At 36.1% G+C, this 27,695-nt stretch overlaps 1 long non-coding RNA gene across 1 annotated transcript in view; it reads left to right on the top strand.

Moving 5' to 3' along the window:
- Window positions 1-27,695, top strand: part of LOC122180570 — a 57,734-nt gene that overhangs the window by 7,513 nt on the left and 22,526 nt on the right. The window contains exons 2-3 of the long non-coding RNA XR_006179165.1: window positions 14,105-14,188; window positions 17,478-17,605. This is a non-coding gene — a long non-coding RNA (uncharacterized LOC122180570). The remainder of the gene's footprint in view (window positions 1-14,104; window positions 14,189-17,477; window positions 17,606-27,695) is intronic.

Here is a 27,695-nt window from a genome sequence, read left to right as displayed (position 1 = left end):
TTTTTTTCTTTTTCTTTTTCTTTTTCTTTTTCTTTTTCTTTTTCTTTTTCTTTTTCTTTTTCTTTTTCTTTTTCTTTTTCTTTTTCTTTTTCTTTTTCTTTTTCTTTTTTTAACAGTCCTGTGAGCCTTTTCCTTCTTCATCTGTATGTTGCCTCTTCACATTTAATATTCTTGGGATTATATTCTCTGTCCATGAATAAAAATCTTTATGCTGCATATTATAATTGTTACACAACTATTTGGGAAAGCAGAAAATGTGCTGCTGATTTTCCTTTAAGCTGACAGGTATTCAGCCTGGGTTCCTTTAAAACCAAAGTGAATCAATAGGATCTAATGAGGAGCGATAACTTTGCATACATTATGCATGAGAACAGGAATCACTGCCAAAAGCTCCTGTTGGGGCTTTGGAGGAATGATATCAAGAGGAACTAAAAGCAAGGTGGTGAAATATTCAGATATCCAGTTCAGATATTATCTTCATTCTCTTACAGCAAGAACAAGCACTAAGCATGCATTTACCCTTTCTCCTCAATTCTGATTCATATAAAGAAAGAACAAAACCAGTGTCTATGGCAAGCAGCATAAAATTACACTCCCATTGTCTACAAAAGTATGTGAGCGCCATATGGAAGGTGCTGCCACTGTGGCTGCTGTTTGGTGCAACGTCATGTTGGATTCAGGTATTATGTTTCAGTGGTGAATGAGATAGGTTTTGGAATAAATACATTTTTTTTTAACAAAGAAACTGTAATGTGCAGTGCATACAGAGCCATTCACTTAACCAGAGTGGATCTGCAACACCCAGAGAATTAGTCATAGAAAAACATCCTGTGCCTGTACCTCCTTAATCATAGACTCATTAAGGTTGGAAAAGACCACAAAGATCGTCTAGTGCAGCTGTCAGTACATCCCCACCATGCCACTAACCATGCCCTCAGCGCCACATCTACTCTTTTCTTGAGGACTTCCAGAGATGGTGACTCCACCATCTCCCTGGACAGCCTATGAAAACACCTCACCAGACTTTTTGAGAAATATAACTTAGAAGGTATATGAAAAAAATCTGCAAAAGAGTTAATCCTGTAGAGAGTGTAGATAGGGATCTATTCATGTTTTTTTATTTTTCAGAACAAGAGAGACACATCAGCTGACCCCCTTTACTATCTTCCAGTAGTAGAGAGTGTCAAAACAAACAAAAAGTGATGATTATTCGTGTAAAAGGTTTTATGACTTGGGAGTTCTTTGCCAAAGGTTGTTGTGTTTGCAAACTATTTATATGGGTTTACAGACAGATTGGATGAGCACTTAGAAAATAAATCTGGAAGTCACTGGAGGCAGACAGATTATTATGTGTGAAATATCATATCGTACCTGCTTTTTCTGATCATCTTTTTCCTTATATGTCCAAATGTGGACATTTTGGAAACATTACCGGGCTATACTAGTTACAAGTAACTAACTACTGAACTAGATTTTAATATTATTATTATTTTTAATATGATGAAAACTACCACTAAAGATTTCTTAGATTTGCTTACTTTCAAGCAATGCTGAAAGTATTCAAAGAATGCAGCTTTTCAAGTTGTCTAGAGAAGTTAGAGAAAAAGAAGAGGTGCAAATTAGGGATAAAATTTTGTGTTTAAAAGTGTCTAATCCGAAAGTTTTCCACATGGAAAGTTTGTAAGGGGATTCTTTTCCTTATTTTTCATTCTGTTGCTTTAAGAGGATCAGACTAATACAGAAGTGTAGTGTAATGTGCCTGGGGATTTTGACTCACACAGCAAGCAGACGTATAGGAGCTCTGAAAATGAAGAATAATAAGTAAGTCTTCTTCAAAGTTTATAATTAAAATGATCTTACTCTCCTCTGGTAGTTTGATGATGATCCTCAAAGCTAGATGAGACATAAAGATGATCGTCTGCCATAATTAAATACCCCATAATTTATTTTAAGTCTGATCTTGAGAAGTGAAAAGGCTCCTCTAACATCTGGAGACTTGCAAAATTGCAGGTCTTAGCACTTATCCTAATTGCTGATTAGCAAGAAAGAGATGTTAGCCCTATGGTCCTTGGCAAATTCCAACTAAATGAAAGTACTGTTTATAGTGGTGCCTACATTTTCCTCTGGTTTTACATGGATACACTATTTTTCAAGTCTCCTCCCAGAAAAGTAATGTACTGACTAAGTCAGAATGATTCATGCTTCATACTCCTTATGTGGATTCCTTCCAATAAAACAGAAATCCTGGGAATGTCTGCAGTACTGCAGAACTGAGCTATAGTATGTAATACACTAGATTTGTATAATAGAACATTACATATTTTTTTTTCTCATTTGTCTAATATACAGGCAAATAAATAGACTCCACTGAGTCATAGCCATGACAATAAGTACTGGTTATTTTGAGCATGGAAGAACAAAGTTTTATTATAGAGCTCATAAAATGCTTCATGAGTTTTAGGGAGCAAATACTGGAAAGAAGAGTACTTATGAAGGAGGAAGGATCCTCACAGGAAAAATGAATATCACTTACTAAGCTTCCAACAATTCAAAGAGACAAGAAATTAAATTTCATATTTTTCCTTTGAGGACAGGCAGATTTTTTTTCTGCTGATAAAAGGCTGTACAAAATTTGCAGATGAGGGGATATATCTCACATACTGGCAGCTCTGAGCATCTTGACTGTAGATATTGCAGTCAGCAAGTTGAATAGGACGATGTCAGTTTACCCCTGCTGAGGTCTGGGTATGATTTTTGGAGCCTCTGTAATCTGTCTGGAACATGGACACAGCCATATATTTCACATGACATCTGAATAACTTAAAAAATTCTTCTAGATAAAATTTTGCTCTGATACTGTAAAATGTTAGGAGATGGACGGAGTTCTTAAAAAACTGTGCTCTTGTTTAGAAGGCATTCCCTGAATCCCTTGGCTATTGTAATAAGATCTAAGGTCTAAAATCTCTCAGCAAGCCCAGATATGGGCCTCATAGTTGCATCAAGACGATGGAATGGATGTGGCTTTTTGCTGGTGCAGGAGCAGAGGGCTTGCCCTGCACAGGCCATGAGAGCAGCTCTTTCTCCATCCCCCCGGTCTGACTCAGCACTTGTTTCCATGGCAGTCCAGGCTCAGATGCCAGGAATGCTGGGGTGTGAACAAAAAGGAGAGGTTTTACATTACCCTGTTACTCCACTGCTGTGACTAACACTTGCATTACTCAATTCCGTGAGCTGGCAGCCAGCATTGATATAGATTTGGACTTTCAAGCTTGAGTTGTTCTTGTTAACAATGACAGTTGTTAATAAAACCAGGCAGCTCTAAGGAGAAAAAAGAGAGAGAGAAAAGATTATGATTCTGTGTAGTCAATCTGGCAGACAGGCAAAAGATTTCAAGGTGCTTCTTCATGGGAATTCTCCCAAATGTCCAGCAAAAGGCTGTGGATTGCCTAACTCCCATTCCTGCTTGGCTGTAGTGCTTGGATCACTGTGACATATTGCAATGAAACCTTGAAGCAAAAAGGTTATTGATAGTTCTTGAGATTTATTAACCCCCACTGAATCCCTTTCAATGCCAGACATCAATTAGTAATTCCTGTGGAACCAGTTTGGGTAACCTGTTCTTATCTCCTTTTGATAGTGAATAAAAGTTTTCCTTTCCGTACTGTGCTTCTGCTTCATTTGATGTTTGTGAATGTAGTCTGATTGTGCTAGGCTGATACGAGCAAACTATGTATGTAATACTTGACATTATTTTGTCGGCATTAGATTTTCATGTACTTACATCTTTGACATTTTTATGGCAATTTCAGTATTGACAAAGAACAGTAACTTATATTTCCCCTGTGATATTTTTTGTTGTTATTATTATCAAATAAGATATGTATATTTTTTATATTTATCTAAGTTGGCATTTCATGAGCATTATCCTCAGTGACATTGGGCAGATGTGTATGAAGTTGTACCATGAAGGTAACTGGTTGTATAAATGTGAGGAAGAGAGGATGGTAAGGATAATAGAGATAGAAAAATATTCCTGCAAAATATTTCTGAATGTTCATCATGGAAATGCAATGAGAATTCAGAGCACAGACCTAGTGGACAAGAGAGAGAAAAATAGCTGAGAAATTTGATTTGGCAAAATTGGAGACCTTCAGAAGTTAAAATAAAATTGATCCATTAAGTAAAAATTAAGTAAAAACAAAAGTAGTTACAAAACATAAGAGGAGCATTGGTATTTGGTATTTGCTCAGATTCAGAGAGTACTGATTGCTGTGTCTGCAGTGAATTCTTAATTGTTTTCTCCTTGTGCTTTTGATGGCACATTTATTTGTAGTCAGTGACACAGTTTCCAAGATACAGGAATGAGATCTTTTAACTATCTTAATTTGGAGAACTGTTATTTGTACAAAAGTTGTTGGACTTTTCTTCCCTTCTTTCCTACCACAATAATTGCTTTTGTTTAAAAGCTAAACAGAAACCCAGAAACTCACACGCCAGACAAAACGTAAATGATTCCACGACCCTGTCAACCCTCTTAAGCTGACGTTTTTTATTATCAGTTCCGCTTATGCTTAAGGGAACTTGCAGGGTTTTTTTTTTGCTCTTCTACAAATAGTTGTTACATCTTGGTAGTAGTTCCAGGTCTAATAAAGAGGAAGCCTGATGCTGTGGTATGAATCACTGAACTTATGATGCAAGTACTGTCTTTTTGTTTGTGCTGGGAATTTTGGAGGATAAGTGAATGAGCACAACGTCAAACTCGTAACCAGTAAACACATGATGATACTGGCTGTGGCACAGATAGGAAAGACCAGTGACACCTACGCTGAAACTTTCCACAGATAATGCAAAATGGAAAAGCATCATGCTGTTCTGCTCTGTTAGTATATTCTGCTCTGTTAGTATATAGGATCACAGTTGGTTTCTGTTATTGCATCAAGCTGTCATGTCAGCTAAGTTTAATGAATTAGAAGATTTCTTTTTTATAATTATTGATGTTATTTTTGAGTGCTTTGATACTTAGGTGTATCTGTTTGGGATTTTATCTGCTTTTCAGGATATAAAATGCAGATTGCTACAAAAATAATGCTTCTATGGAAATGCCAACAGATACAAAGAGTGCAATAATATTATTTGATGGAGGAAAAACTCAGCTACAAAACAGTATTTTTCAACATAGTCACCACCATTACCTGTATAGTTCCACTGGTTTCCCTTTCTGCAGTCACCAGGAACTTTGCCTGACAGCCATGACTTTTTAAATACTATGGAAAGTGTCTTGGCAGCCACATCAGCCAGCTCCTTTAGGACATGGATGTATTTCATCAAGTCCCTTGTACAAACTGAATCTCATGAGATGGTCTTGGAATTACTCTGCTCTTTGAGTGGAAGTGACTTTGCTCTCCTAACCCCTGCCTAGAGGTTTTGGGATATCCATTTCCCATATGAGGAAAGGCTGAGTTACCTGGATCTGTTCAGCCTGCAGAAAAGAAGACTGAGGAGGGGGATCTGATTAATGTTTATAAATATCCAAAGGGAGGTGGGAAGGAAATGGATGAGGCCAGGCTCTTCTTGGTGGTGTGTAGCAACAGGACAAGGACTAATGGCCTGAAATTAGAATATAAGAAGTTCCATACAAACATATGGAAGAACTTCTTTACGGTAAGGGTGACAGAGCACTGGAACAGGTGGTCCAGAGAGGCTGTGTAGTCTCCTTCTATGGAGATATTCAAGACTCATCTGGACATCTACCTTTGTGTTCTATTGTAGGGTACCTGATTTATCAGGGGGGTTGGACTCAGTGATCTCTTGAGGTCCCTTCCAACGCTTATCATGCTTTGAATCTGTGACATGAGAGGCATGAGAAGCCTGACTGCCAGTGAAAACTGAGGCAAAGAACTTATTAAATACCTCAGCCTTCTCCATGTCTGTTGTTGCCGTATCTCCCTTCTCATTTATCAGAGGGGGTACGCTCTTCCTGGCTGTCTCTTCTGACTAATGTGCTATAGAATCCCTTTCTTTGTTTTTTTTTTTTTTCTTCACATCTCTCACCAAGTTCTGTTCCATACATGCCTTGGCTTTCCTAATCTGATCTCTACACATCCATATGGCACTCCTGTTTTCTTCCCAGGCCACCCATCCCTGCTCCCACTGCCTGTACATGTCCTTCTTTATCCTGCAGTTTGACCAGCAGGTCCTTGCTCAGCCACGCCAATTTCCTCCTTCCGGATTCTGGAGTTCCCCACAACTGAAGGTCTGGGCAGCTCTGTTGCTCCACAGGAGATCTGTTTGAGTGCATGTGTCAGCCCGGTGAGGCTGTGGCCTCTCTGTCTGGGTTTCTGCCTCAGCCCCTCCGGACTGCTGTACCTTCCTCTTCCCAGACGAGAAGTAAACAGCCCACCTTGCACTCTCCCTACTGGATCTGCCACACAAAATGCTGCACCATGCTCTGGTCACTGTGCTCCCTAAGTGCTGCCCTATGTATACTTGGGGGTGTCACATTGCTGCTCCCAAACACACCCCACTGCATCAGCTGGTCTCCTGAGGATGGTCTGCTTCTGGCAGCTTTGAGTGGCTGTCTCCTCACCCTGGGATCTTCTTTATATCATAACCACCATTGCACACTGTGATTTATTTCTGCATATCTCTGCCAAAAACATAGCATAAACCTGGCCTTTGGACCTTACTACTGTAAATTATTTAATCTCATTATACTTATAAACACTTGCGTATAAGGAAGCCTGGAATTTTGAAGGGAGTGGGAGTTCATCTTTATTTCTTCCGCTGCTTGGGGGCCAGCTGGTCATTGGTTGGGGAGTGATGCTTGTGCATCACTTGCTATATACATTCATATGCATATATATAAATAGTCATAGCTATTTTTCTTTTCATTTTCTCTATCTTAGTAAACAGTTTTATTTCAACCCATGAGTTCTACTTTTTTTTTTTTTTTCTTCTTGATTCTCTCCCCCGTTCCGTTAGGAAGGGGGGGAGCAAGGTAACGACTGTGTGCTGCTCAGCCACCTGCTGGATTAAACCACAACACACAGAAAGGAAGTCCAAAAATTAGTCTCCTTAACCTCATCAAGCAGTAGGGAGAAGAACTCACTGAGAAGTACTTGGACATTTTTCAGAGAATCAAGTCAAGAACTGTTCTATCATTGCAGAGTGCTGCCTCAGATCATCCACATCTGGTGATCATGCATTCCACAGGGATTCCACAATTGGGTTTTCCTGCCTCCCTCCCACGTACTCCCTTTGCCTATCCTGTATATCTTTCTCTGAGCAGACTGACAAAGAGAAAGAACTTACTTTTAGAGAGGTATGGACTTCTGGTGTCTCATACCCCTGTAGGTGTGCACAGAGGCCCTCTGAATGCTTCTGCTTCCCAGAACCCATCTGAGGGTTTCTCTTCTTGTGAAAGTATACAGTGCTTTTTTTTTTAATTTTTAATTTTTATTTTTTTAATTTTATTTTGGGGGGGGGGGGGGGAACTGGAGAAATTTATGTAGCTCTACTAATTGTTCTGATCAGTACTGATCATTAATTTTTGCTATGCTGAACTCACATTTTCACTGGAATTCAAAATCTGAGGTTCTCCCTCAGCTTCTTGCTGATAAATACCAGAAAAGATGTATCTGCCTCCCAGCATCTTCAAAAGTGAGCTCAGTACCTCACTGGATTAAGCCATTAGCCAAGCTCTTTTTCTTTGTGCATAATTATTCTTATTATAAAGAATAAGAATAATAGAAACAGCACTGAGATATCTGTAATTTATATTGCGTATTGGCAGAAATTGAGAACTCTTGAAACTGAACATGAAAACATAAAGTTAGTGTCTTTCCTTTTTGATGTGATAGTTTTGTAAACATCATTCCTAGCTGGCTTTTTTTTTCTATCAGCAATGTAAATGTTCTCCAGCACTCTTCTGTTCTCAATGTTTGCATCAGTGTGATTTGTCAATGATACATTCGTTTTCTTGAGGATTAAAACTAAGTACATATTGACCTAATTTTGAAGAAAAGCACCAATCAAAGCCTCTGAATGTTAATATGCAGAATTGTTAGAATCTATTACAAGATGTAGATAATGTAGAAGTGCAGAAATATCCAAGTCAAGAATACATGACAGGAAATAAATTAATTTCTTTCTACCCAGGTTATAAAGACAACATAATATTTCAGTAGAGTAGCTAAAGCTAAATCATTCCAGATTTACTGAGTGTCTTGCAGTGGTGCACTCTTTCATTTCTGTTTTTTTAGAAAACTTATGCCAAGTTAGCGATCTGGAGCTTATTATAATTATGTGTATGATAGATACAATAAAAAATGGCTGACTGAAATCTTAACCAAAAACAAGAAGCAAAACCTATCTTGATCATCACAGGCATAACAAGAAATAACAGGCCACTCTTTGTGTAACTTGGGTCCTTCAAAATGACTTTTAGATTTATTGTTACCATTTCATACATGCTAGTTGTTTATTTTTTTCTTAAGAAATTGCTTCTAAAAACAGTCACTATTCTGAAAAATTTTTCAGGTATGCTCTGTGCCTTTAATGGATATTTTATCTTTTTTTTCTTCAGTATTGACAAAAAAGAAATGAGAAAGCATTTTAAATTCCTCTAATTTTTCTTAATTTTACCCTATTACTGGTAATTCCCAGGGCTGAAGAATTATGGTTTTTTTTTTATTATTATTTTTACTTTTAAGTGTTTCTTTAATATTTAATATTCTTTAATATTTGCTGATCTCTCTGGATAATGAATTATGTCCAGTAGTGGATGGAATCCCATTTTCCTAGGAATTATTAGTGATACATCTTAAAATATTTCCTAGAAAGTATGGAAAGAATATTTGTAAATTGTTATAATTTCAAATCTCTTCAACTGGATGAAAAAATAAGTACCTAATTCTTTAACATGTAGTTGCATATCTTTTAGGCAGAACAGATTTTCATCTTACCTCTGTTAGAATAGACCATAAACAATTTTGTATTAAGCCAATCTACCCTTGAAAACAGGTGCTTTCTATGGTCACCTGCAGGTGATTTCTGACTCAGCCAGTCCTATCATTTCCACACATTTTTTGAGTGCTGAACTTACAGAAAAAAAAGTGAGGTAGTTTCTATGGACAACACAACTTCTTTGTAATTTATTTCAGGCGGTGTTTGTCTTTTTCTTGTTACTTTAGAAATTAGAATGGACCAATTTAAATCCAGCAGACAAATATAAATCTAATTTGTGTTACTGAGAAATTATAAATATACATGCTGGAGAAATTATTCCCCCCTTTTTTCCCCTCCAAATACAACTTTTCTCCAAAATACTTATTTTGGTGTTCTAAAATAATTAAGTTAAGGCAATAGACAGCAAATAACATTGTGTGTATTTTAATAAATTTGCCTTAAATATGACTTTGCTTGTATTTCTGTTGGTAATAGATTCAACACTTTATCTGTAAGCTTAGCTTATATTGTCCGGAAAATTTAAAGCAAGTAAGTTGAAATTCTTCTAAGAAGTTACATAAAAGTTATGTGTGGCACTTAGGAGCATGATTTAGTGGGCATGGTGGTGATGAGTTAATGGTTGCACTAGATGAGGTCTTTTCCAAACTTAATAATTCTATGTTACTATTAAAATCCAATTATTATAAATTCTGCTATTACTAGGAATAAAAATGAATTCACAAAGATGAGACACACAAAGCTAAACTGTTAGCAGATTTTCCTTCCTACCTGAAAGTAATAAAATTGTAGTGTTATCTGGGAGAAAGATGGAGCCAAATACATATGCACATTGCCTTACTTTCTTTTCTGCCAAGTATTTCTCCTTCCTACAGCTGGATGATCTAATGCAGGCTCAAAGGCTAACATAGGAATCATACCCTGAAGGATTAACTGTAACATTTAGCAATAGCTCTGTGCTAGGGGAAGTGTAGCTCCATGCCTTTCTGAAAGGCAAACTCCTTGCACAACTCTGTGTACTGTGTCATCAAATCAGACAGTTCTCCCCCTTCCCTCAAATATTCAGTTCCCTTTCCATTTTTAGGCAGGAAGTGGGGTGAGCTTCTGGCCTGAGCCACTCCCTTTCTCTTTTAGGATGTGCAGCTGTGCTTTTGCTTTTATGAACACGTGCAGATAGACTTGAACTTATTTTGTCTGTACTCCAGGGTATGTGGATGTGAGCCAGCTCCAATCTGTCAGTGAGCTGGTTATGTTAGCTTAGAGTTATACCAAACCTGCTGAGCTCTGCTGAGACTCTGCTGTTATCACTAAAGTACAATGACACGCTAATGTATCTTCAGAGCTTAGAAATTAGACCAGGGTTGGGTCTGGTCAGGGCAAAATCTTCATAATATGTGTATAAATTTACTTCCAGTCTTTGTCTATATCTTCATCTCACAATGGAAAAAAAAAATAATAATAAAAAAAAATAATGGAAATAAGGCTGTCTCCTATGCATACCTTCCCTTCTATTTAAATTTTTAGCATCATGGGATCAAGATAGCTCTGGAATGGCAATAAGAGAAATTAAGGACCATTTTTGATCATTTAATTAGTCTTTAATTTATTACAGAATGCAATATGCATGTTTAGTCAGGATCCTTTGGATTATTCCATCCGGACTGATGCCCCATCCCTGGAGGCATTCAAGACCAGGCTGAATGTGGCTTGGAGCAGCCTGGTCAAGTGGTTAGTGACCCTGCCACAGCAGGGGGTTGAAACTAGATGATCATTGTGGTCCTTTTCAACCCAAGTCATTCTATGATTCTAATGAGAATGTGTCTCATGGACATAAGGGGGGAAATATACAAAAAAATGTAGGTTACAAATGGACAAAATTAAGATTTGAATGGAATATTTGGATAATAGTTTTGTCATAAGTGTCAGATTATGTTATTTAATTATACAGAGTTTTACAAGAAGAATTACTGGCTAAGCAAACTGAAAGTAGTCAGACTGAAACTCGGCAAGAAAAAAATACTCAGAAGTTTACTTCCTAGTAATACAAAATATTCCTGCAAAACTTGATAATTGCTATGTAATGAAATCTGAAGTACTAACTAAAAGAGTTTACTACTAAAGAGAAATATCTAAATAAAATCATTTTATTATGCAGAGCAGAGTGTCTTGACTAAACTTAATGACCAGGTTCTGAAGTTTGAATTTAGGAGTCTACATGTGAGTTAGGCGTCTAAGTTCTATGCATTCAATGTTCGCTCAATGTTTTCAGTGAAGTCTAGAGGAAGATTCATTAGACTGTGTATGGGTATGCACATTATAGGGAGTTAAATCACTTCCTAAACTTTACAGATCATTTTGCCAGAACCTCCACAATCTCCATAATGACAGATTAGATATTTAGTGCAGATGTCAACAGCTGCACTGATGGGTGTCTACACTGTGGTATCTGATGCTGGAATTAAGCCTCCAACAACCAAGATTAATTGATGTCAGACAAAAGTATACTGTTAGAACAGTGAACTAATTGTACTGTAGTAATAGCACCTAGGAGTGTCAGATAACAGTCTGCTGAAACTTTGTTCAAAGACGTGAGATAATATTATATATATATATATGTACAAGATTCTTGAAGTCTTGAAGCAGTTCTATGTAGTAAAATATTAGAAGGAAAAATAGCAACAAAACCAAACAACAGCAAACGAAAAATACCCTAAGAAAAGAGGTCTTCTGCACATATCATCTTAGAGAAATTTGAACAAATGAACTATCTTAATTCACAGTACCAGCCAAAAACAAAGTAATTCCTCCAAATTATGATTTAGGATAGTGAAATTAGGCAAGTCTCTAAGGCTGGCACTTAATTTTCTTCCTTCATTCTGAAGAGAGCATGTTCCAAGGATACATGAAGATAACAGATGAAATTGCACCAGAACATCCTTTATGTTAAACTGTCTTCCCATACAATCCCAACAAGTCCTATGTGTTTCCAGAAGCATAACTTTAAGGTCATTTCACGTACTTTTCACTGAAGAAACCACATGTGTTGTAATTATGAGAGAACAGGAGCATCTCCAGTGTTGCATAGTTCCACCAGTGTGCTTTAGAGAAAAGTACTAGCATATTCACAAGTCATTCTTCATCAGGTAGCTTGAGGAATCAGAGACCACACCGCCTGGCAGAAGCATATGGCACAATAAATACAGCAGTAATGTATTTAAGACAGAGTTACGAAAATACATCTCATTCAGGTTATTCTGGCTACCTGTACTTAGAAAGGAAACAACTTCAAAGGACTGAATCCCTGAAATCTCATTTGCCCCAGACAAGAAGTGATGTGCTATGAAATGCAGGTCCCAAGAGAAGCTTTGGATATCAAACATCATAGAGGTAGCACATTTCAACAATTGAATTTCAAACAAAAGCTGGTAACAGCTGGTAACACACATTTGTGGATCTGTAAATACTTTACTACTTGAAAAATGTAATGTCATTAGTCCCAAAGCTCTTCAGGCCCCAAATTTACTGTTTTCTTCTGGGAAAAGTCAAGGCCAGGTTTCAAAGTAGAGTGATGGAGTCACTGTTTTGCATGCTTTCTCTGTTATAGCCTGAATACATTCAGCCATTCACCAACAACTCCCAGGTACTTCCAATCCTACAGAAATTTGAACAACGGTTCTCAGACTTTCATAAAAAATCTCTTTATCATGTTGGCTTTCTCAAACTGGTTCTTCTTCTGCCTCTTATGTTCCAGCTGTTTTAGTTTGAATAAAATGCAAAGCCAAGGAGAATTGTTTGTTGGCTTAAACATTTCTACACTCCCTTAGAATGGCTTGTCTTTCTAAATATTTCAAATTTGTACAAGATAAAATGTGTCAGGAGAAGACATTAATAACACTGAATGACAGAATGCTTATGATTCAACAGTTGTGGCACTTTCCTGGAAGGTAGTAAATGTAGCTCAGCACTCAAAGAAAAAAAATTAATCTGAGTCACTCTCACACATGTAATGGAGATCCAAGTGAAATATTTATTTTAACCCAAACTTTTTCCTCGCTCTCCCATTTAAACACACAAAAGTAATGCTATTTTGGACTGAATTGTAAGGAAAGGAGAGGATTGGCTTTTCAGTTGACAAAAAAAAAAAAAAAAACAAAACAACAAGAAAAACCCTACAAATTAAAGAACAAAAAACAACCAAGTAATTGCGTGAAACATCTGAAGTTGTGGAGATTATTGAAAGAAGATGGAAATGTAAAAAGTGGTCAGTTTAGAATTAACCCCACCTAAAAACTAGAATGATTAATTCTGATACTTGCTTACAGTCTAGTGCAACTTTTCTTTATTTAGTTAGTTACTGGTATTAAATTGGCAAGTTATTGATCAGTGAGAATAGTTTGAAATTTCACCCAGGAGAGCTATGTGTGACATCCTCACCTCCCTAATGTCATTGAAAACATATCTCTATTTTCCCCATTTATAACAGAATATTCAAAATGAAGTTGCTTTGAATGTAGAACTTGGCTGAAAATTGTTTATACACACTTGCAGAGCCACATATAGAGAATTCAAAAATGTCATTAAGTTAGTGGGCTCAGTCTTGTTGCAGCATCACAGAGTTTAACACGCAATAGTGTCTGAGGAAAACACGAAGATAACCTGAATGAGATTTCTCTTAACAGCTGTTCTTCCCTAATCTACACCTGAATTAGTGACTTTATATCTGCTCATAATCTTTGAAGAAAAATAGGAAACAATTAATCACCTCATAAATAAAAAGCTAATTTAAGCCAGATGACCTGCCTCCTACCTGTTTAGTTCTATTGACTACATGGAAAGGGTAACTAGATCAGATGTAGAAAAACATCATATACCTGCAAAGATATATGGGATGAATGTCACTGTCCTTGACCTTGTCCTCATGTCCCAGATAGCTAAAGGTTTTAGCACCCTATTGCTTGCAGCTGAGCAAAAAGTACCTCAGGCATCTTTTTCTTCAGTCTCTTTTGCCACTACTTGTCTTGAGGATTTTTCAGAGGTCAAAATAGGCAAAATTATACAGACAGACTTTTATAATATTACTGGTTTTTTTCAGAAATGGAAAAGGAAGAGCAGTTAGTAAATGGATTCTTAATTTTTGCAGGTTCTTCTCCATTCCTAATGAGCTGGAGTGCATAATAAGAATGTTGTTTTAACATGGTGTAGAGGAACAGTGACAAACCTCTCCGTAAGTGTTATTACAAACTCCGAGTCTTCAAACCTTCCTCAGTTTTAATAAATAGGAGACAGCAAGAAAGTCAACAAAACACTGAAATGCAAAAGATTTATTTTTTATTGCAATTTTCTTCCTTACAAGAAGAAAAAATAATGTTTTATTGTATTTAGTGTAGTCCTTTCCAATCTGATTTCAGAAAAAGAATCACAAAGATAGCTTTTAGTGCTTTATAAGAACTCTACAGGCCTTTTGTGTCTGCAAAAGCCTCTTAGAAATTTCCCAAGAGAAGACTTGTCATGCAGTTTTCAAGACTTAAAAATAACAATACTCTAACTTCTGGCTAGCAATGGAAAGTAGATGAAAATCAAAATCAGGAATGATAATTTTTTTTTTTTTTCAAAATGTAGTTTTGGTTTAGAATTGCCAAGTAATAAGTCAGCTGTCGTTTAAAATTACTAAATTTCCATTACTGCATTTATACTGTTGAATTTCCAGCAACTTTTTTTTTACTTTAACTTCTCCGAAGACAATTATTGTCTTTCAGATTTTTAAATAATAGCAGGTAGGCTCCCTTGCATCAATAGTTCCCATGAAATTCACATTCAGGTCCTGATTTAAATCCAGACTTGAGGAGATCTCACATTACAAGAGCCTGAAATACTTCACTAGTTGTATTTCCTCAGTTATGATCCCTTTGTTCATTTTCAGCTGGAACAATAGCATCATGATAAATTTTGCAAAATGATATTTTGAAGTATCTCTATTATTGAGATCTGATCAGGAACCCTTGCTGGCAGAATGGTATCTCAAAGGTGCAATTTAGACTTCAGGGATTCCCTTAGAACAAAAAGTAGAGACTGTAGCTGTAAAATCGTCTCTTGAAAAACATGATGCATGATGAACAGTATCCCAGAACTACTTGGTATAATGAATCCAAACTAGGCTGTTTCTCATAGTAGAGTTTGAAATCATTAATATAAAATATTTTTTTTTCCTGGGGCTTCCTAAACCTCAGAAGCAATTAATTAGGAGTTCTCTTTGTGGCCTTTTATCTTCACAACCTTCTGGACTATTCAGGGGAGGAGAATTGTACCCTGAAGTCTCTGTTCCAGATTTTCAGTTTCTTTTCTGTCAGCATAATTACAGGAAATTTTACTCAAAAAGTTCAATCAGCAAAACCTGAGTTTCCTTTTTCTCTCAAATGTAAGAATTTAGTTGAAAGGATATAGTAAATTTACTAATATAAATAAAGAACATAGTAGATAATCATTGTCAACTTATATTCAAATCAAAACTTTGGATATAAATCCAGACTGAATCTAAACTCTATTTAAAAGAAAACAACTGTATCTTGATTCCAAATTCTTTGTTTTTGCCTTCCAAAAAAACTGATGAAATACCTATGAAAATATGCTACAGAAGAAGAGGATTCATGCTGAGCTGGATATAAAAGCAGTTGAGAAACCTACTGGCTCAGTGACAGACAGAAGATCCCCCCCAAATTCTGTCTGAGCAACCTCAGTTTGAGACAGATGTGGGATTTCCAGATTTCAAAATCTGTACATATGCACAAGTGGGTGACAGAATTAAGAAGGTGAAGAGGAGTAAAAAAAAAGAATCATTTTACAGTGCACATTCTTTTTCAGTGATCCATACAGTACTGCAGAAGCTGCCTATGCACTTGGCAGTGGAGGAGACTAACACAAGTTCTGTTTTATAGGGGAGGAAACATTTATTTTGATAAAATAAATAAATACTTGTTCCAAATAATCAAGAGCAAGGATGCACAGCAATAAATATTTGGTATAGTGCAGAAGGAGTAACAGGGTTTTCACCTGTGTCTGTGTGGTACAGAAAGCCTACTTGAAACTCTGCTCAATCATGATCTCAGTCTGGGGACCTCATCTCTGGATTAGAATTGAAGGGATCAGTGATCTCAAGATTGTATGGGATTTTACAGAAAAACAGCAGCTTTTATCTGGCTTCCCATACCACAGTTTCACATTAACATTGGCTTCTGACGGATTTTAATTCACATCCACAGCAGATCATTGTCTGTTTGAGGAACAGATCTAGTATACCAGTGCAAACTACAAATCTCATATTTTTCACCTATACAAAAAAGTGAGAAAATAACACACTGATGGGCTCTGTTTGAAATAGAAGACAGAGAGGTGAAACGTGTCCCACCGTCTTGGAGTTGTAAAAGTCCATTGGGTAGAAAGGTGGATTTGTTCACACAGTAAAATGTAAGCAAGATTTTCTACAGCCTCATTCTAATAGTGTTAGAGAAGTGGACATGCATACTATGTCTTTAGTAATAGAACGGAAAAATGAAGGTATGGTGATATTGTTGAAATTGTTTTGGACCTTGGGGTATTTGAATTCAAAATTTCATATGAGTTACTGGATTTTCTGTGTCTGATTCATGCTGCATAACTAAACAGAGGTTCATATGTCAGAGTATAGAAAAAAATATTAAACAATGTAAAGGTGAAGTAAAATAAGTACTAAAATTGAAATTATTTCTTTTTGTATAATTTTGCTCAGAAAAATTTATTCTATCTCCAGCCTATGGTTTTACTTGTTTGTCAAATCTTCAGTGGCATTCTGAATTGAAGCTACATGTGTATTTATTAGCAGATACGTTTGTACATAATATATGCTAAAGGAAGAAAGACAGTGTACTCTAACCTTTGTTTTCTCATTTGTAGAAAACATTTTCCTGATCTTGTATGTTGTTTTATACATCAGGGTGGCACTTTTTATATTTAAAAATATATATATTTGTGTATATGCATACATATCTGTACATATTTTTATATATGTGTGTGTGAATATATACATGGACATATGTAGACATACTTTTTATGTAAGTATGCACACACACATATGTAAGCCATGTTTTGCTATTCTTTTACATTTCCATAATGAGAAATCTACTTTACAGTATGTGAAACTACTATATTTAGGGAAAACAGACTGCTGTGATTAAGAGAATTAGTTATCTGTCATTGTATCTATCTGTCTATCTATCTGTCTATCAGTAAGTCGATTTCTGTACTGTTTGAATTTATATGGAGTAAGTGCGGGCAAAATGCTGTCACTGAAGATCTAACTGATGAAAACCAATTGGCACATTTATTTTGCAGTACTAGTGCTTAATTAAATGGGAAAGAAGAGCAATAACAGTGTAAATTTAGTATTAATAGTGGCTTTTTAAAATATTGGTAATAAGGTGCCTTATTTTCTGGGTAACTTAGATGGATGTAGTAATTTTCAACACTTCTTGTTTGTACAGATTCACAGAACTCTTCGAAATGGAAGGCAATTGGAAATAACCTGTGCAATTCCACGCTCAGGGGAGGGCCAATGTTGATCAGGTTGCTCGTGTTCTGTTTCATTAGGGATGGAAATTTCACATCCTCTGTGAGTAAGTTTTTATTTTCTTCACAACCCCAAAGGTCTTACTTTAAGCACAAATGAAATTTCTTGTATTCCCATCTGCAGAATTTACCAGGGGAGCAAGGATTTCAATTAAATTGTGTCAAAGAAACACATTACCTTACTAGAAAAACAGCAAACGCTCAACTTATTTTAAGAAAATTATTTATTTATTGTGAAACAAGATCTTTATTCTCAATGTTTGTTTTTTAAACAATGACAATGGGAGAATGCAGCATACATTCAAGAAAGATAATCAGATTTTTTAATGATTTGTCCTGAGGCTGTTCTAACTTAATATTTCCATTAGCAATATTGGCATTAGATAAAAGATGTATTTAAAGAAATCTGATGACAAATTTGGTAGATGCCATCACAAAGAAATGTCATGATATCCAAAAAGAACCAAAATAGTTTATGGTTTGGTGTGATGGTAATGAGATGAGATGTAATAATGTGACATCTAAATTAGAAATTTATTAATTAGATAAGAACGATTATGTTCTTTACATTAAAGTCAATCACAGCATGACTATGCATTACCAATAGCCTGAAACAATGAAAAATTCAAATGTGATCCCAACATATATCTGATCAAGTATCTGAAGCAGAAGGAGGGAAGCTTTAAAGCAATATGATCACAGCTTCTGAGACCTAATCTGCAGTCTGTGTGAAAAAGCAAAAGCAATTGCCTTTATTCAGAAACAACTGAAGAAAGAGCAGCTAAGATAACTGACAGAATGGAAATCTCATTTTATGAGGAGAATAAAAGAACCTGTTTTTTGTGCCATTTCAAAGTGAAAATGGACGTGAATGGACATGTTTTACTAAGCAAATGCGATTACTAAAAGTAACTAAAAGTTATTAAATACAAGGACAACCTTGACACAAAAATAAATTACTGCAAACTGTAGATGAATTCAAATAACACATCAAGCAAAATGTCTCTGTACAATTAAAAGGATACTTTGGAACATCTAGTTCTTTAAAAAAAAATAAGATTATAAATGCTGGACAAAACTATTAAGGAGACCATGTGTTATGGTTACAAGTAGAAACGGTAGACTCAACATGCTGCCCTTGGTCTGCTCTCAAAGCTGATGTGTAACTGTTGTTTGTGCTGTAATTGCTGGGGGGAGGCATGTTTTGTGAATCTCTGCCTGTTGGACCTCTACCTGTTAAAGCTTCACAAAGAATGGACAGTTTCAAGTTTCTTGAACTTTTGTCTTCTCCAGGCTGAACTGCAAGTGTGTTAATCTAGTTAGATTAAAAATAGAAGAATAAATCAATGTGAGGGGATCTGTTAAATAATACTTTTTGCGGCAGATTTGTTTTTGTATACATCAAAATAAACTTCCACTTTAAAATAAACTAATACATTTCATACAATTTTTCAAGGTTTATCTGTCATTTCATATATTTCATAAATGGATCCATCCACTTTATTAATAACTTGTTACAGTTATGCAGCTAAACTATCTTAGGAAATACATCCCAAGGTAACGAAAGGTAAGGAAGTACATCCTTCTGAGTTGGAGTAGTTGGTGCTTGAACTTCATAGTGCTAAACTGCCATTTCTGAATTCATATGTCTCTAGTGTTTGCCAAGATGTATTAAAACCAGAACACATTGCTAGCGTTCTTGTGTTTTGGCTTCAGTAAAATGATATTTTTTTATTTCAAGTATTATAACTATACAGTTTGGACTAGTTCCAGTGCTGTTTTTCAGCACCATGAATCATCCAATAATTAACTTTCCAGAGCCAAGACATTCATTATTTAATTGTTTTTCTCCACCTGAGAAGTCACAGAACAAAAGGTTTTAGTGGCTTGTGTTCATGTTTATTCAAATCTCTTTCATCAGAAAGTTGAGCTGCAAATCTTGTGAGAACAGGCTCTCTCAAGAGCTTTCCAAGAGTGTTCCTCAATCCAGCTTGGAAATGATTCAAAAAATAGCTTTATTTTTTGTTATTTCACAACTTGCAGTTCTCTTCCTGTGTCAGAACTTAATATTGCAGACCAAAGGTGGAAATGATAAAAGTTCAGAGACCTCTATAGAGGTGAAATTCCTATTTTAGGCAGCTGAGGTTTGTTGTTGAGCTAAGGGCAGTAGTTTTAATGTTACGTTAGATGGAAAACTATTTGACAGTCTGATGGCTCTGTTCAGAGTTTGCTGAATGACACTGTGTAGCTATACATATATATATCTTCTTTGAAATGGAGCAAAATCATACTTTCTAAAAAAATCTGTATTTATTTGTCAGCAGACTACACACAAGCCGAATATTTGAAAGGTCATTATTGTTGTTGTCACTATTGTAAACATTATTATTGCAGCTTCGACTGGAAGTTTTAGGAATGGTCAAGTAAACTTAATTACTGATAAAATTTGATCCTAATGCATATTTAATTTTACTAGATTGTTTTAAAATTACCCATCGGTGGTAATGTGTTTAAGCATGTGTTTTCCTAAATATATGTTTCTTAATTCTAAAATTATTCTAAATTGTTCATTTCTTTATTATCGATTAATTTGTGTGATACATTTGCAACAATTAATAATTAAACTGCAATTTGTATCAGAATCATAATTGCTTACATGATGCTTCATTCGCTTGCAATTTTCCAATTGCATGATTATAAAATCAAATGAGTATTTATTAAGAGAAAGCGTTCCCTCCCAAGGAGTTTGAAAAATACCTCAAACGATATCTGACCAAGCCTCTACTGTTTGACTACTAGCTTTATAACTGATATAATGGTTTACAAGTACAGTACCTGACATTAATTTTACTAGATTTTTAATAATTACATCATGTTAACTTGGTACGAGTAACTATTTTATTAAATATATGCAGCTTTACAAACCTAGAAGCCTTCCCATATGAAGCAGTGTTAAAACAACAATTCATATTGTCTATCTTCCATTTATGCCTGGGCAAAGGTCTCAGGTCATATGTGTTTCAATGACACCATTTACTACAAATCACTGAGATATAAACAAATTGGGCAAATGAAACACTTGCCGTTTAATAGAACAAGAGAATGACAGTTGTCTCCATCCCCAGGCAAGAAGAGAATGTTGTTTTATTTTAAAGGTGATGCAAGACATTAGACATTGCTTTCTACTTACTGTAACTGTAGCTGTATCACTCAGTGTTCTCAAAATGTTGAAAGCTAAGCTTTCTAAATAATTTCAATTGCAAACTCTGAGGTCAAGGTTTAGAACAATTGCCCAAACAGCATAACAAATAGCAGCAGTTCTTGAAACTTGGCACCTATCCCATCAAGGATATTCAGAAAAACAAATTTGGCTGAGGGGAAGACATCTTTAACATACAGTTTTATGTGTCATGTCCTTTTCACTTTAAAATGTTGTAGTAAAATAAAATTTGAAGATCAAGAAATGGTCCGCAGATGCCTTTGTCTGCAATTAAATTACCAGATAGTTTTCTGTCATTGTCTTCTGGTTCTCTAAGTTCTGCATCGATTTTTGTTTAGTGCCCAGCTTCAATAAATCAGAATAGAATCCCTCCCAAAATTTCTATGTATCTTAATTCTCCGTAATCACCAAAGCCCAAATATTCTCGTTAGCATGGCTTACAATATTCTTGGGAAAATATAAGGCTAGTTTTAAGTTTCTGGACGCTGGGGAAGGAAATGGACTCAATATTCTCACTTTTTAAAATTATTTAATATAGTTCTATTATAGAAATTGTGGGAGGAAAATTACTGTTGCACTGACACTGTGTGAAACCAATGATTTATGCTAAAACTTGTGTTTGGAAGCATTCATACTGAATGTTATTTCATCAAGGGCATGCGGATTTGAATATTTCTTTCCTTTGGTCCTGAAATGCAGTTGCTGTAAACAGCTCCATAACTCACAATTCTCCTTTGCTGGAGTGAGTGGGGAGAAAATGTGAAAGCTAAATTGGGAAGTGATTGACGAGCTTGGAGTGCAGAGCTAGATTATGGGTTTTCTGGGTTATGGTGCTGAACTAACATGTGTACCTTTTGGTAAAACTCTAGTTTAGGTATAATCTGTGATTCTGTGTGATTCTGTGATTCTGTGAAATAGGCCCTCTAGGTCTTCTGCTGAGAAACTGTCAGGTCATGCCAACAACTGCAGTTTAGAGACCGTGGTATTTAAGTTCATATCCACTGATGAACTATTTTCCTCACACGAAAAATAGGCTACTTTAGTATTCTTCAGTCACTGCTTTTAAGACCCTCTAATAATTAATTAAAATCCTACTAGATACCAGAGATAGTTAAAGCCATCTCGACATGTTCCTGGGTAACTGGCCACCTCGTCTAGGTGTTTCTGCTTGACCAAGTGACCAGGGGCTTGGACCAGGTGACCTTCAGATATCCCTTCCAACCTCAGCAATTTTGTGACTCTTGTTCTGTGAAAATTTTGCAGCAAAATATAAAATTATTGTGTGGCAGAAAGGTGCTCTGTGTCACTTTGTTTTGGGACTCAACAATCCTTGAATGATGAGTGGCTTTTTTCATCATTGTTCAATTATGACTTAAATTAAATGAAAAACACCCCAAAATGACAGGTCTTCTGTGCATAATGCTTTACGTTGTTTTCTGGTACTTGCGGTATCTTTCTTTTGCTGAATGATAAAGTACCTAGAAGAAGAGGTCTGACATAATTTTTTTAGTTTTATAGTTTTTTTTAGAAAAAATCTTCCCTCCCCCCCCCATTTTAGTGCACACAGTCATGTAAGAGAAACTGAGGGTGCTACTCTTCCTGTTCTTTTCAAAATTTGGATTTAGCCGAGATCAACATTTTGGCTCTGTGAAGTCATTTAGAAAGCTCCCATTGACTCTGCTAAGGTCAGGAAGGGAGCATTAGGTAATTGGCTCTATGCTGTCCTCTCTGTTGTCTTAATAAAAAAGTTAAGAGGTGGTCCTAAATCAGATTTACAGATGTATAGTTTCCAAGCCCAAATTTTATTTGAAAGAAAGCCGAGACACATGTTCTTTAAATTAGTATAGCTTGTTTGTGATGCAGTTAACTTACAGGGTGTGTACAGCAGGGGAAAATGGTGTATACACTAAGAATTGTTTACACTACAAATCCTAGGCAACAGTTTTCCTTTTCGGAGTTGTATGTCAGTAATACAGAATCTCTCAGATCTAACAAGATGAAAATCAAACAAGATTAGGATGATAAGTTTTTATATAACTGTACCCGTAAACTGTAAGGATTTCTTTAACATTTATTTGGAAGAAGTTACTTAAATTGTTTGTGCTAAAGTAGAATGGAGATCCCAAATATTGGCTGCTGAACCAGCTAGGGAGTAACCAAACAAAGGAGGAGGAAATGGAGACAAAGAAATGTGCCTAAATGTCTGAGGGTGATCTCAAACATATGCAGATGTGAATATGCAATAAATTGAAGTCTTATACAACGTATACAATCGTCTTATCAACAGTAAGTAAGGGGCACTCACTTTTTACACTGTCTGATAGTGATAGGATAAGGGGGAATCCTAAACAAAAAGAAAGGAGATTTAGTTAAGAGGTTAGAAAGAAACTCTTTACTCAGAGTTGCCCAGAGAAGCTGTGGATGCTCCATCTTTAAAGGCATTAAAGGCCACCTGATCTGGTGGGTGACAACCCTACCCACAGAAGAGGGATAAAACTAGGTTATCTTTAAGGTCTTCCAACACAAGCCATTCTGTGATTCTATGATTGTGAGAAGCAAAAAGAAAAGGAAGATATTTTTCCAAGAAGATTTGGACTCAGAATATCTACTTAGATAAATGCAGGTTTCATAGAAATAAAATGATTAAATTCTCAAATAGTGGAAGCAAAATTGAAAATGTAGAAATAAAATTTCTTCAAGAATGAAAATCTGTGTGCTACTGAGACATTAGGAAAGATCAATTTGTGTGTGGTCATTTGAATGCAATAATGATATACAACTCTAATTGAAGGAAGGGGATTTTGGCCCACAAAGTCATTGTTTACCAGTCAGAGAGGAGATTCAAGAAACTACAGCCTTGTCTTTATTCTAATTTGTAGATTTTGAGTAAATCAAGGAGTGCTCTGTTTAGATTAGTTTTTGCTGAATGTCCCTGTTTACTTGTACTAAGTGCTGCTCAAGAAATTGAGAAGACATAGACCAGACATTCTATAATTTAAACAGACTGATAGCAGAAAACATATTGTATGCTAAGGGGAAGTGTCTGTTGATTTTGCCTTCATTTTCATTCATTTATTAATTTAAATAAATTTTAAGCCACCTGCATCAAATTATTTGACTAAGAGTTGGCCATAGACCAAGATAGCAGCAGAATCAGCTCATGAGAGTGAAAGTTATGTTGTAAAGCTAGAAATACGATGAACTTTCACAGTACAAATGAAGACTAAGAAAAAGTACATGACACAGGAACTGTTTTATGCATAAGTGCCGTGTGGGAATTTTACCTTAAGGCTTAGTGTGTAGATGCAGGCATCTATGAATTATGCAATATGCTACCTAAAAGCCTGTCAACCGGAACCCAAACTGGAGCCAAAATCCTGAATCAAGTTCATTGGCTCTCCAGTGATTTTGTGGAGAGAATTAGAAATCTCAGGAAGATGGCTTAAAATTTGCACTAATGTAATTTTATCCAAGAGCAACATTTGGACTCTTGCTCCATCTTTGGAAGATTTCAGGTCTGGGGTTCACTGTCTGCTCAGCTCGCAGAAGCCCAGCTCCTCTTAGAGGTTATTTGGTAAGGCAATGTTTAGAACACACTTCATCCCACCTGCTGAAAGAGTTTTGTATATTTTGTATTTAAGGTGACAAACTTGGTGGTTTAACTCATTGCAAAACTTTTGTATCTATGGTGCTGGGCTTATGTCAGCTGTGATCCCAGATGTTGGGACCGCAGCTTGGAAGGAAACGTGCATTCCATCCACGTCCTGTGATAGTGCAAGTGTTACCAGAGGGACCGTGTTTCTCCAAGGCTAAAGCTTTACCACTGGAATACAATCTGTTTCCCATCTGCCCTTCTGACCTCTTCTCCACCAGCAAATTCTGGAGCAATTTCAGCAGTAGGTATGTGGAGTGTGCTTCCCTCTTGGACCAACAGAGTGATTAGGACACTGCTGAAAGATATGGGTTTAAATCTTTATAAGCAGGTTGGAATATTATTACAGTCCTTTCTCATCCAACTCCTGGGGTTGACAGCCAAAAATAACATCAAATTGGTATCATTTCCTTCCTATGCTTAGTAAAACTTTTAGTAACATGACAGGTATACAGAGCAGAGAGCCCTGAGTTTGATCTTGTTGTCAATGTGGAAGATGTATGCTAATTGTAATGAATTCAGTTATTTGTCACTCAGAAACCTTATTTTCCATAAGGGGGAAAAAAAAGTTGTCCCTCAGGATTTCTTTTCCATTATTCTTTTCTGAATGAATTATATAGGAAATAATTTTACTCAAGGCTGTTCCATATTAGGAGAAATGATAATTTTTTCTTTTCTGAATGCAGAATACCCCTCAGACTACCCTCCCCCACCTTCTGCCCTGACATCCTTCATTTTTCAAAGGCTTTTCTGCTGTACTGAAATGCGTGTGTTAATACTTGCTCTCCTTCAGTATACGGGTGGAACATACAGTCCTGTCCCAGATACAAATGTTTGGCACAGTGTTTTCAGCCTGGAATAGACTGTTTATGAGTTTCCCCAGCAGCATGACAGCGCAGTGTGATTAAACACTTTCATATTTCTCTCTGTTTTACTTTAGTTTATGTTGACCAAACATATGACATTCAAATTCACCTACTTGGAACCTCACCAAAATGAATTATCATTATTTTGAGATCATGGCTTTGTTAACATGCCAATGAGCTGGCTAAGAAAGTAAAGATACAATGGAATATAAATAATAAGCAAGGTTATTTCGACATAGAAAATTAAGGCTTTTATGAGCAATACAATGCTGTGCTGATACTGAGTCCATGTGCTAGAGCAGAATCAACTGACCTAAGTGTAACAAGACTATTCTCAAGAGTTGAGTAAATTTTGTCACTCTGAAAGTAATTAGCTGTTAAATATGATTTAAGTCAGTTTAGTACTATTCACAAACTGACTAACTAACTAGCTTTATATGGGAAGAAATGAAGAGAAGGAGGAAAAGAAATGCTGGGGAGGAAAGAAAATCACCTTCATTCTCTAGGTCAGACTTTAGAATCGTCACTGTATTTATAAGTAAGTTTGAAAGTATTTCCACAGGTGAATAGTTTGTTTCCTCAGGCATGTCGCTGTTCAACAATTCACAATATGTATAGTAGCAGTGGACCCAATGGAGCTTTTTCTTTGTTTAGTAAAGATTTAAATACTTAGCACAACACAGAAATACATGTACAGTGGTTTTAACTTGACAGTGCTTTGTTCACTGGTAGAGCGGGTAGGAAATTGGCTTCCTTCCTTTAGTTTAGGAAAAACTGTTTGTAGAAAGTATAACTGCAGCAAAAGAAAATATTTTCATTCAATGAAAATTTTCCTGAAATAAAACCTGAATATTTTCAGTGAAGCTTACTTAAGGCTAATCATGCAGAGATCGTTCTTCAGCTGTGTAAACTGCAGTGCTACCTGCAGAACAGGTTGCTCTATAAACAAGCACTGTTACATTCTTTTACATTCATGATAAACTTCCATACCTTGCACTTTGTAAGGACAAAGTCTGACATCATCAGCCTCTAACTTTTTGTACCACATCTCAATTTCATTCTGGTTTCTGATCAAGTTCCAGTTTGTTTGGATGCAGTTCATTTAATTAGGTCCGTGAGATGAATCTTGGAGAGGCAAAAGTAATAACGCAAACATGACCTCATAGTAAATGAGGAAAGCTGAAAGTCAGGCTTGAATTTTTAAAGTTTACGTTTTTCAGACAGTACTGTCTGAAAAAAATTCCAAGGTAATTATGCAAAAGTTATCGATCACACTCCTGAAAGACCTGTCCTGATTTCTGATTCTAAGTTTCATCTGACTGCTTGTTTAATTTTAGTTCAAAAATCTGGTCTTTTTGTACCTCTCTTCTTCAGTGCAAATTAGTGGAGTGGATCAAAAAAAACCTTGATGAATTGCAATTGAACTTAGTAGCACAACGCACCTACTTTTAAAATTGTTATTTAAAATAGGCTGGCGTAAAAGATAGTTTACTGCAGAAAAGTTGACTTACAAGTCATCTTCAGGAAGATCCAAGAACAAAGAATGATGACTGCTATAACCAGTGAATTATTAAAAGGAGAAAAGCAAAGAAACAAACAAAAATCAAAAAAACAACTCTTTTTTCTTGATGTGTTCCTGCGTCAGTGCTGCAAGAGAAGTGGTAAGGAATGCATAGCAGAATCAGAAGCACAAATGGCTGCTAAGAGAGAGTGTGCAAGGACAGAAGCACCTCAGTGTGGCTCTAGGACTTAAGAAAGTATGCACCTGCCTCCACCTTTTGTCTTCTACCTTGTCTAGGCAACTGTAAGCCAAAGTTGGAAATCTAAAAGTACTCACTGTTTTTATTCTGTGTCCAGCACCATAGGCCTTAAACCCTGATCAAAGGGATTTCAGGCTTCTAGTACAAGATTTGTTACTCCATTTTGCTACTGCATTTTTGATACTGAAGTCCTGTTTGGGTTTGACCCATACATATTTGTTCCCTACTAACACAGTTTATATGGATAGAAATGTGGACTTGTTGGGAAATTTCTTCTACAAAGCAGAAGAAATTGATATAGCCATCAAACTCTTGAGAAATGACAGTGCTTAGTCCTTAGTGTGATATCTGTGACTAATTTATGGTATTACAGGTATGCAGAAGACAAAGGAAAAGATCTGTGACAGTCTCTGTAGGGATTTCCAAGACTAATTTGTTAGGGAAAGGAAAAATTGCAGAGACAGACTATTTATATATCTGTGTTTGTGTGTGTGTAAATGTTAAAATAAAAAGTGAAAAAAAAAAGCTCAGTAAAATACAAGAAGGAAGGAGGGAAGGGAAGGGAAGGGAAGGGAAGGGAAGGGAAGGGAAGGGAAGGGAAGGGAAGGGAAGGGAAGGGAAGGGAAGGGAAGGGA

Source organism: Lagopus leucura, unplaced genomic scaffold (genome assembly GCF_019238085.1).
Source record: "Lagopus leucura isolate 7727_CA_CO unplaced genomic scaffold, USGS_WTPT01 Super-Scaffold_100008, whole genome shotgun sequence".
NCBI lineage: Eukaryota > Metazoa > Chordata > Aves > Galliformes > Phasianidae > Lagopus > Lagopus leucura.
This window is presented reverse-complemented; position numbering and strand designations above follow the sequence as displayed.